The sequence below is a fragment of the Poeciliopsis prolifica genome, unplaced genomic scaffold, assembly GCF_027474105.1.
Source record: "Poeciliopsis prolifica strain line A6 unplaced genomic scaffold, Auburn_PproV2 SCAFFOLD044, whole genome shotgun sequence".
In the NCBI taxonomy this organism is placed as follows: domain Eukaryota; kingdom Metazoa; phylum Chordata; class Actinopteri; order Cyprinodontiformes; family Poeciliidae; genus Poeciliopsis; species Poeciliopsis prolifica.
Genome location: NW_026562419.1, coordinates 969,590 through 981,550, shown reverse-complemented (window position 1 = coordinate 981,550; position 11,961 = coordinate 969,590). Strand labels below are relative to the sequence as shown.

At 37.9% G+C, this 11,961-nt stretch overlaps 1 pseudogene; it reads right to left on the bottom strand.

Annotated features, from left to right (window-relative positions):
* Window positions 1-963: 963 nt before the first annotated feature.
* LOC129376425 (gastrula zinc finger protein XlCGF57.1-like) lies at window positions 964-3,241 on the bottom strand (annotated as a pseudogene).
* Between the last annotated feature and the right edge of the window lie 8,720 nt (window positions 3,242-11,961).

Sequence of the window (11,961 nt, the reverse complement as noted above, 5' to 3'; positions counted from 1 at the left end):
GCAGCCGGCTAGCATGCAGCCGGCGGCATCTCACCACAAAACATGGACGCCATGTTGGTAAGACACCGGAGTTCTTCAGGAGAAAACTTTCTGAGTTCAAGTCATTCAAAGCCACGATGCGAAAAGCCTCCACTGCATCAGCCAAAGCAACGACTAAAGACACGCGGTGTCTTTGCTCGTTGCTAAAGCCAATAAATCGTTCACCATAGCGGAAGACCTGCTGCTCCCCGCTGCTGTTGAAACTATGCTGGACAAAAAAATCAGCGGATACATTAAAAACTCTGTCTAATGACACCGTTACTTACTGTTCAAACCGAATCAAATGTTCAATGCAAAGTGATTAAAGTGCAATCTTCTTTTTTATATCCTAAAAGAGGTAACGTTTATTGTTTTTTGTCAGCAAATCTTTATTTATAAAGTTAATTTATTTTGTAAACAAAATATAATTTATTTATAATTAAGTTATAGATTTATTTCTGTGAACACTTTTTAGTTATTTATGTATATATTTAATTTTGTACCATTACAGAGACCAATATAAATTAGCAGTGTTTTGCATATTTCAGTTTTGACTGGTTTTACGCCTTCCTGGTGCTCACTATGTTCTGTTTCTCGATGCAATGTTTGCAATATGGATGTATTTGTCAGGTTCACTGATATAAGGTGTTTGGCTTTAATTAATCAGACAGTGATTTTACAGCACTGTTTTTTTTTCTTCCAAAAATGTTTTGCCCGTGTCAGGGGGTACTTGACTAAAAATATATTTTTAAGGGGTACATCACTGAAAAATGTTTGAGAATCACTGTTTTAAAGGAATATGGTGAATATATTTTACTTGAAAATATTAATAACTGAGTCTTGTGAAAAAAGATTCATGTTTCCATGGAAAGAAGTGAAAATATACAAAGTCACTCTAGAGACGAGATGGAAGAAGACACATAACTTTAATTAAAACCACAAAGTCATTATTTTTGCTTGTATCATCATACACCTGAACAAAGATGTTATTAATCACTCACTTAAAAACATATAGAGAAAATATGTTAGAAATTTAAAATAAGAGAGGAAAACATTGTGATGCCTCCCAAAGGAGCAAATGTGTTTCACTGAATCTGATCCCTGCTAAGAATCAAGTCACTTTGCAGCTGTATAAAAATACCAACGTACTGTAATAATCCTGGTTTCCTGTTGCAGAACCTAAACATCTTTTACAACTAATCTGGTTCTGGTCTGCCTGGGTGCTTCACTTTATGCACCTGTACCATGAAAGGGATTGGATCACCTGAGTCTGATCATTACAATGGGTGAGAAAATATTTTGATAATGTAGAGCATGTACATACAAACACATTTTAACAATGACTTCTGTGAAACAAATATTTGGTAAAAAGGAAAATCTCTCTGCTGTTAGCTCTAAATCAAATCTCAACAGATCTCAATAATATTTGAGTTTTTTTCCTTTCAAACAACATCACAGAGTTGACCTGGATGCTGCATGTGACCTGCAGCATCCAGGTCACATGCTTCATTCATGTGACCTGGATGCTGCAAGAAATTCAGATGGGGGTCAGGAAAAGACTGAACGGCTGGATAGATTATAATTGTTAGCATGAAGGTCCCACTGAATAAACACATTATCTGTCCAGGACTCAGCACTAAGTTAGATGCTAACAACATTAGCACTCTGGGGATTACCAAGCTAGGATGTAAAAACAATATGCGTTGCCTTACATATGAACAGGGCCGTACAGAGACAGTTGAAGGTGTAGGGGCTTAACGTTAAAAAGGGGAACATTGAACAACATCTTAAAACATTGTACAGCAACATAACAACAACCCATAATACCTACATTTCTAAGTTTCAATGAGTTAACACAGCCAGGAATGACATGTAAAAGAATGGTCTTTTTGCCCTCCAGCGTTGCATGAATGCACAAAATTTCTCTTTGTAAACAATAACATGCATGGTGTCTAAATTTATACGTCATGAGGCATTGCCTCACCAGCTATGAACCTAACCACATGTCACTGTTTGGCACTCATATGAATCTTTATGTGTTGAAGTAATTGTTTTTTCATTCTGAAACTTTTTCCACAGGTCCCACATGAGAAAGTTGTTTCACCTGTGTGAATTCTCATATGAACATTTAAACTGCCTTTAGTGGTGAAACGTTTTCCACAGGTCCCACAAAGTAAAGGCTTCTCACCTGAGTGAATTTTCATATGAGAATTTAATTTACGTTTTTCAGAGAAACTTTTTCCACAGTTCACACATGAGAAAGGCTTCTCACCTGTGTGAATTCTAATGTGAACATTTAAATGACCTTTGCAAGAGAAACTTTTTCCACAGGTTCCACATGAGAAAGGCTTCTCACCTGTGTGAATTCTCATGTGATTACATAAAGTCGCTTTGTAATTGAAACACTTTCCACAAGTTCCACAGGAAAAGGCTTGTCACCTGTGTGAATTCTCATGTGAACATTTAAATGACCTTTGCAAGAGAAACTTTTTCCACAGGATCCACATGAGAAGGCTTCTCACCTGTGTGAATTCTCATGTGATTACATAAAGTCGCTTTGTAACTGTAACACTTTCCACAAGTCCCACAGGTGAAAGGCTTCTCACCTGTGTGAATTCTCATGTGATTATATAAAGTCCCTTTGTAACTGTAACACTTTCCACAAGTTCCACAGGAGAAAGGCTTCTCACCTGTGTGAATTCTCATGTGATTATATAAAGTCCCTTTGTAACTGAAACACTTTCCACAGGTTCCACAGGAGAAAGGCTTCTCACCTGTGTGAATTGTCATGTGAACATTTAATTGATTTTTTTGACAGAAGCTTTTTCCACAGGTTCCACATGAGAAAGGCTTCTCACCTGTGTGAATTCTCATGTGATTATATAAACTCCGTCTGTAACGATAACTTTTCCACAAGTCCCACAGGTGAAAGGCTTCTCACCTGTGTGAATTTTCATATGAGCATTTAAAGAACCTTTTATGAAGAAAATTTTTCCACAGGTTCCACAAGAGAAAGGTTTCTGACCTGTGTGTGTTCTCATGTGATACATTAAACCGTCCTTTTGTCTGTAACTTTTTCCACAGGTTGAACAAGTGAAAGGTTTTACTCCTGTGTGAGTTCTCATGTGGCTCATCAAGTTACCGTTTAGAGAAAAGGTTTTATCACAAATTTTACAAGAATATAATTTTTGCCCTTGCTGAGCTTTCTTTTGCTTTTTTTGTTTTTTATTGTCAGTTCTGTCTTTCTGCTGTTTGGTTTTCTCATATCTCTTGTTTTGTTTCTGTTTTTCCTTTCTCTTTTTTCCTGGATTTTCAGAATTGCTTCCTTCCTGGTCCTGGTTCTCAGTTATTTCAGAGCCATGAGAGATGAGTTGGTTCCTCTGTGGTTCTGTTTCATTGAGAATCTCCTCCTCTTCACTGCATTGTGAGAGATCTGGACAAAAGGAAAAAACAAACAATATCAATCAAACAAGAAATTCTTCACTTTAACCTCACTGTATCAAAACAGGATGTTCTTGGGTTATTCTATAATTATAGTCTTACAAAAATGAACATTATTTCAACCAATGAGGTTCTTCTGACCAGAATAGAACTAGATGCGAGTCAAAATATGATTTTCTGGATCTCCAGGTCAGCAAACAAGATGGCGATAGCTTAATCCAGAGGCTTCCTGACTAGTTAGAAATAGGCCTGTCGCGATCAACGATAAGTCAATTAATCGAACGATAAGTTAAAACTATCGACCTCATTTCAATTATTGTTTATATCGTTTCTTCCTGCCTTTTTCTCTTCCTGTTGATGACACTGAATGAAAAAAGGCTAAACTCCGGTGCTCTCCACTGACCCTCCCTTCCTTATTTCCTTAGTGTAATGCTCAGCTTGCGCTTCACGATCTGATGTCGCGGATTGTCAAAACCTGAGAGACACATTAGCGACAGAAATTCTCGCTATAACGGTTCGGTTGAAACCGTTGTGTCCAACAATGGACACAAAATAACAAGTCCAGTTCACTAATTTTGAAACCAGGCATTAATCAATTCCTTACTACAATCTACCTGCAATGCATGTAGCTAGTGTCAGTCCTGACTGAATGAAAATCATTAGAACCTTTTTATGTCACGTTAACGAAGAACAGCTGAAAAGTTACCGGGTTTTCTGGTAGAAATTTCACTCCAACTCCTCCCCGAGTTATTTATATTTCTTTGCTCGAACTGTTGAACAAACATTCATGTTGTTTCCGATGTCCGCTGGACTTCGGGTTGCGCCGTGTCAGCTGTTCGGGATTCCCTCCGTGTTTCCCCTCAGAAAGCACGAGGAGAATCCGCGCTTTCTGATTGGCTGCCGGTCACATTCAACAGGCTGCGTCACGCTCCCAGTCTGGGCAAATCCTTGATTTAGATCAGAGAGGCCACGACGATCTACCGTAACACACAAGGGACAATCTCAGAACGAAGAACGTTCTAAGATTGTCGTTCGGGATAAAAAAAAAAAAATTATGTAGTTTGAACTATTGCATCAGGCTGTCGGATTCTTCTCTATTTAAATCTAAGGATTTAAATAGTTTTAGTTTTTATTCAAGTACATTTATTGTTAATGGAGACTAATAATCTATTTTATTTTTGGTTTTGGTTGTTTTATTTATTTTGTTATTTTGAAAGTAAAGTGTATCTATCTTTGGCAGGAAATTGCATGTATTATTACGTAATTTCCATTAAATCAATGTAAAAAGGTCTTCAAACAATATTCTCATTTATCGCAATAATTTTTGAGACAATATATCGCCAGCAAAATCTGTTATTGTGACAGGCCTAGTTAGAAAAAGTTTTCTTCCTCCAAGTAGCTACAGAATATATATCACGTTAAAGAATGACAAAATGCCTGACGTGAAACACTTAATGGTATTTTAATCTCACCCACTGATATTGTCAGACATTGCTCCACTCACACACTCAACACAAACGTTCAAAAGCACAACTAAATCTCAGCCTTTACTTTCCTGTGATTCACAGCAGAACTGATAGCAGTGGGTGATTGTTGTTAATCGCACACATGCAGAAAATAATGGCAAAATGGTCCTATTGAAAATATTTGACATGAATATTGGACAATTTGGAAGATCAAATATAAAAGGTGAAAATGATATAATTATTTAAAGGGTTTATTTAATACACAATTATTAAATATGTCATTACATTATTAAATAGAAACTTAGCAGCCAGTCAAGACAATTATTAAATATGCTTTTGATTGCTCTGTTCATTATTATCATCGCCTGGTTCCAGTTCCTGCAGTGTCACCATAAAATAATTCCCCAATCAAAGTGGAGGGCGGGGCTGTGGGCGGGGCTAACACTGACCTTTAACATAAATTTGAGCCGTTATTCTGTCAGAATAGCTGACATGCATTGAGTACAAATGCGCATTAAGAGGTGCTGTCAGTTCAGCATCTGTGACAAGATACAAGAGAAAGTCAATAAATAGATTTATTGATGATGGATTGATATAAATGCATTGTCATGGTTTCACAGTGTAATTGACTGCAGTCCACTATGAAACCTGCCTCCTGTTCCTTGATGATGGTCTGACTGGTTAACCGCCAAGTCAGGATGTCATACAGCTGTTGACTAATTTTATGACTATCTCTCTTCTATGTCATGATGTTATGTTGCTGATTTAATACAAGCAGGTTTTCACCAGAGAAATCCTTTTCACCTGTGAGAATCTTCATGTGATAAATCAAACTATTCTTTTCACTGAAACTTTTTCCACATGTTAAAAATGTGAAAGACTTCTTGTGTGATCAAGCAACCGATTAGAGAGAAGGTTTTATCATAAACTTTACAAGAATATAACTTTTGGACTCTGTGATTTTTCAAGAGCCTTTTTTGGTTTGAACAATCAGTTTTACCTTCTGGCATCTTTTGTTGTGTTTTTGTTTGTCTTTCTGTTCTCCTGGATCTTCAGAATTGCTTCCTTCCTGATCCTGGTTCTCATCCTCAGCAGAGCCATGAGAGAGAGTTGGTTCCTCTGTGGTTCTGTTTCATTGTAGATTCTTTGCACATTTAGAGGATTCATCAAAATGTCATCAGTCTCCTGTTTCAGCACCAGATGCTCTTCATCCTGACTGATGCAGAGTTGCTTCTCTTCCTCTTTCAACTCTTGATGTTCCGGTTCCTCTTGCTCCTGTTTTATCTGCAGAGGTTCTGGTTCCTCTTGCTCCTGTTTTATCTGCAAAGGTTCTGGTTCCTCTTGTTCCTGTTTTATCTGCAGAGGTTCTGGTTCCTCTTGCTCCTGTTTTATCTGTAGAGGTTCTGGGTTCCTCTTTATCTGAAGTGGACTTCCTCTCCTGGATGCTGAATTTATTTAGATCCTCCTCCTCTTTACATACCCAGCACTGTGGCAGATCTGCACAAAAACACAAAACAAAAACTTTTAAATGTAAGTAAAAGAATGAGTCCTTCATTTTCATCACTTCAAGACTTTTCAAGAGATCCAAAAACTAAAATTACAAATTTATAAATTGTAATTAACTTAAACTTTAGACTTTCTGACTGGAAGGGATCAACAAATCAGTCAAAACATACTATATGTAAATGCCCATGTTCTGGTTGGGGATTGTTACCCATAGTACCCAGTAGGGGCACTGTAGTTCAGATATTTGTTGAGTTGGTGTGAGTCTCCTGTCAGTCAGCACTTTGGGCCGAAATGCCCATGGACAGGAGGAAGAAAGGAGCATCTTCATTTTGTGCTTGAACAGGTGCTCATATTTTCAGTAGCATAGCACGACAGCCTTTACCGCTGTGGACTTTGCAGCCCTCGGACGGCGGAGCGAGTTGCTCTTTTGGAGCTTTATTTGGTTTATGTAATATATCATGTTTTATGTGTTTTTTCTTTAGTTTTCACGGTGACTCAAAACTGGTTTGAACCAAGTAAAAGTGAACATACTGCATCCGTCGAGGCTCTCTGTGTTTTTCTTTGGTCTGAGGGACTGCTACACTATGGATCTCCAGGCGAGAAAACAAGATGGCGATAATTAAACCAAGTGGCTCCACGACAAAAAAAGTTTAAACTGCAGTTTGCTTTAGTCCTGTTCTTATACATAATTCTAAGATGAAAACATTTAATGCGTAGAGCAGCTTGTTTTCTAATGAACATTAAAAAAGAAAATGAACATTTAAACCCTGTAAGTTTGGATCGCCACCATCGCTGTATTTATTAGAAATTTTAATTGAAATTAGTATCCAAAAAAGACCAGGGACATCCATCCATCTAACCCATTTACTAACAACATTGACCCTAATGGGGTCAGGAGGTGCTGGGGTCACCCTGCACTCTGTCCTTTCTCACCTGGACAACAAGAACACTTATGCCAGAATGCTGTTCTTGGACTTTAGTTCAGCATTTAACACTGTCATGCCATCACAACTCATTGCCAAACTCACAGACCTCGGCATCAGTTCACTCATCTGCAACTGGTTGCTCAACTTCCTGACCAGTCGACCCCAACACGTCCGGCTGGACAATCACTTCTATCCACCATCATCATAAACACCGGAGTGCCACAAGGCTGTGTGATGAGTCCCTTCCTCTATTCTCTCTTCACTCACGATTACAGACCTGTCCATGGCTCTAATGCCATCATCAAGTTTGCAGATGATCACGGTGATCAGCCTCATCACAGACAACGATGAGGCCGCCTACAGGGAGGAGGTGGACCGTCTGGCTGAGTGGTGCGACAAGAACTACCTGCAGCTGAACAACGAGAAGACCCAGGAGCTCATCGTGGACTTCAGGAGGAACGCTGACCTGCACCCACCCATCCACATCAAGGGAATAGCGGTGGAGTGTGTGAACAGCTTTAAGTTCCTGGGAGTCCATCGCTCCCTGCCATCAATGACATCTACAGGAAGCGGTGTCTAAAAAGGGCCTGGAAAATCACCAAGGACTTCACTCACCCTGCACACACACTCTTCTCTCTCCTGCCCTCTGGGAGGCGATACAGACGCCTACGGACCAGAACCACCAGGCACCGGAACAGCTTCGTCCCCACAGCTGTCACGCTCCTGAACGCCTCCTGACACAAACTATAAGGACTGTACCCCCCCATCCCCAGACTGGTCCCCTCACATACACAATCTGTATACAGTCTTTATATAATCTGTAAATCTAATTTTCCATTATTTATCCTGTATTATAAGACAACTAATATATATATACACAATCCATTTTTCATATTCCTGTATATTCTGTATAATCCTGGGTAATCTGTATTATATGTACATAGCTGTCATATTTATATTTGTATAAAACATTTATAGCACGCCAATATTCTCTGTTTATATCTTTGTACACCTGTTTATAAATATTCATATCCTGTATAGCACTTCTGGATAGATGCAAACTACATTTCGTTGCTTTGTACATGTGACAGTACAATGACAATAAAGTTGAATTCTATTCTATTCAGTCTGTCGCAGGGCGACTCAGAGACAGTGCAATAATATTAGCCTGCATGATCTTTTCCTCTCAGGTTAGGGCTCTGCTTTGCTGCACAAGCATCAGACTTTTCCCTGCAATAAGCTTCTAGCTATTTTTATTACTTATTAGCCATGTTTAGGACCCTGAATGCAGGAAGTCAATGTAAGACCACATTGTAATGATGCCCCACATGCTACTAGCAGCATTTAGGCTAACATTAGCATTTTGGCTCATTTTAGATTATACACTAATTTTAACAAACTGAATGGAGGAAGTCCATGTTAGTCAACATGCTTGTGACTTTCCACAGGCTATTGACTATAATTCAGTTTAGCTTAGCACTGATGCTAATTGTTAGCATCAGAGCGCTGGGTCCAAACTTGGGCCACACTTTAGCAGGCCCCGGTTACATTTCTCCAGGGATTTTCTATTTCAATTTAATTTAAGCGGATTCTAAAAATAGGTTTCCGAACACAACGATTATTTATCTGTAAAAACTCTCTTTAACCTGATTAATCAGTAAACCGTGAAGCTGTTTCGTACCTATCCGGTGCAAGATGATCTTGGGTATCCGGGTAAAATCCATCAGTCTGCGCTGATCGTCCATCTCTTCCTCCATCTTAACGTTGATTTCTTTCCACTCTGTGAATGTTTCTTCAGCAGGAGTTTCCTGCTGCTTGATAAACTTTCTGAGGCTGAACTGAAGACATTTTCACTGAAAACACGGAAATATTTTCTGAAAACACCAAACCTGTTTTCAAACCGTCTAACAAAGGAACAGCTAATGCTCCCTCGTGCGCTCTGAGATGGTTCCTGTGTTTCACTTTGACTGCACGGAAGAAACTGTAAACAATTTTTAGTTCCGCTTTGCATCTTTCATTTTGAGTTTCCTCTCAACTGTTATATTAAATATTTTACAACATTAACAAAAGGTGTTAATGTTGTGAATCGTTGTATTAAAGTAATTGCACACAAACGGGAGTTTTACAGGCCTTTAATCTCTGTTTCTTTTGAAAATTATCCTCCGCTAATAGAAACAGCATTTATAATTAAAATAAAAGTGGGCTTGGAGCCAGTTATCACAAGATACTTTTGATTGTACAAACGGGCCATATTTGAAGGTATTTTCTTATTTCTTGTGTGTAATTTTTAGCTTGTCACACAGTCTATTGTTATATCAGCAATTTAAATAGCCAAATAATAATAAACTGCCTTTACCTTCTCTACAGTAAAACAGCTGATGGAGTTCTGTACATCCTCTCTAAGAGCAAGTTTCCTGCAACAATAAAGTGGAGGCATCAGAAATAATTGTAAACCCAGCGCACGCTGCATGTTGAACAAACCTCTAGATGAATCAGACTGAGCTCTGATCCCCTCCGCGATCATCCTGCTTTTAAATGTAAATGCTGATTACCCGTCTCCCTAATAAACCAACGTCTCCCCTACATGGGCAAGCGGAAGAGTGCGCAGCACCATACTTCATGGACAAGATGCCCGGCTACACAATATATGTACAACCTGAGCAGGCAATGTTATTAATCATTCATTTAAAATCAGACAAAAGGGAAAATGGAACCAGACACATAAAATAACCAAGGAAAACACTGAGACACTTGATCTGGCAGGACTCATGTCTTTATCATCTATGTTACAACATGTGCCACACTAATCTGGTTCTGTCCAGATTCTTTGTTTTTCCAGACTCGATATGTCAGGAACCTTTCAGGCGATCAGAACTTGACTGGTTCAGAAAAACTGGTGATGAGTTTCTGTTGAATGATTCACCTCCAGCAGCAACAACCACACATCATGTCTCCACCTGCAGGCCTGACAGAGACGCAATTTTATGCTGCCACCTACTGACAAGAGCCTGATACTACAATTACATTGTTTCAGCTCAAACAGCTGTTATAAAAATCACTGACTCAGCCATTTTTACAAGTGTAAGAAATAAGAATCAAATTTGAGTTTATTATTTTGGATGGCAAAACCAGAAAAATCCTGTATTTAATGTTTTTAAACTTGAAGATGTTTTCCTTCAGTGGTTCTTGATCTACATCAGATCAGAAAGAGGGAAACTCATTTGACTGAGGTCAACAAAACTAAAAGATCAGAAATCCAAAGCTCTTAACTGCAGAAGACATTGTGCGAGTTGACTAACTTATGAATTTTTGACATTTTTTAAAATATTCTTGATTGCAAAAGAGATTTCTGGTTTGCTTTTGTGTCACATTACAGTATTGCAGATCGTCTGCAGTGTTTTCTCTGGTTACAGTAACTGAAAGGTGTAAAAAAGGTCCATGTAGTTTCTGACAATGCAGAATTAATAACTAATGAAAACATTACATTTGAGATTAGAATAATAAATCAGTTATGAAAAATACTTTAATTTTGTAAAATTTAATAAACGTGACCTTTTTTAAAAATTCTTAAATATTAATATTGATGGAAAAATCTCAATTTGTGTAAAACTCAAGTTTTACTGTTATTGCAAGGATCTTTAGATGCTTTACTTAAAGCTGACATTTAAAAATATTGCAACAGTTAATGACGACAATCATTGAATAATCCATCAACATTTATTAAAAAGCACATTCTGCTCAAAATACTGGTACATTTTCAACATTCCTTCTTAATCATAAACTTTGCTTCACATACCAAAGTAAAACAATGACAAAAAAATAAAAAATAAAAATAAAAAAAATGGAAAAATATAAATCTGTTTGTGGTTAACTCTAAATCAAAACCTGACCAGATCAAAGTTATTTTTGAGATTATATTCCAACAAACATCAGTTTTATTCATAAAAAAACAAGATTTCACTGCTTTCATTTCTAAAGTATTTTAAAATCAGTCAGACACAAAAATGTAAAAGCTAAACTAAATTATTCTACATGCCACAGAACAAAACAAAAACCCACAGAAATGAATCCTGTCTGAATGTGATCCCCTCTTTAACTTCACTATCTAATGGGGATCTTAAGCACAAATACACTGAGAACTAAAACAAAAACTGGATTAAGAAAAACAAGCTGATAGCAGAAATCAGACCTCAGGTTTATCATGGCTGGACAATGAAACAAACAGTCACAGTGAATCACTAGCAGCCTGCAAGAATTGTTTTCTACTTGCTGTTTTTCCATTGGATTGGACACAAAAAAACGGATCAGATCTGTTTCCTTCCAAAAGTTTCCAGTATGAGAAAGTCTTTATGTGATTAGTTAAATTACTTCTGTCATTGTAAGTCTTTCCACAGGTTCCACAGGAAAGGCTTCTCACCTGTGTGACCTCATGTGAACTTTTAAATGACCTTTTCAGAGAAACTCCTTCCACAGGTCTCACAAGAGAAGGCTTCTCACCTGTGTGAATTCTCATGTGAACATTTAAACTACGTTTTTGAGAGAAACTCCTTCCACATGTCCCCACAAGAGAAAGGCTTCTCACCCGTGAATTCTCATGTGAACAT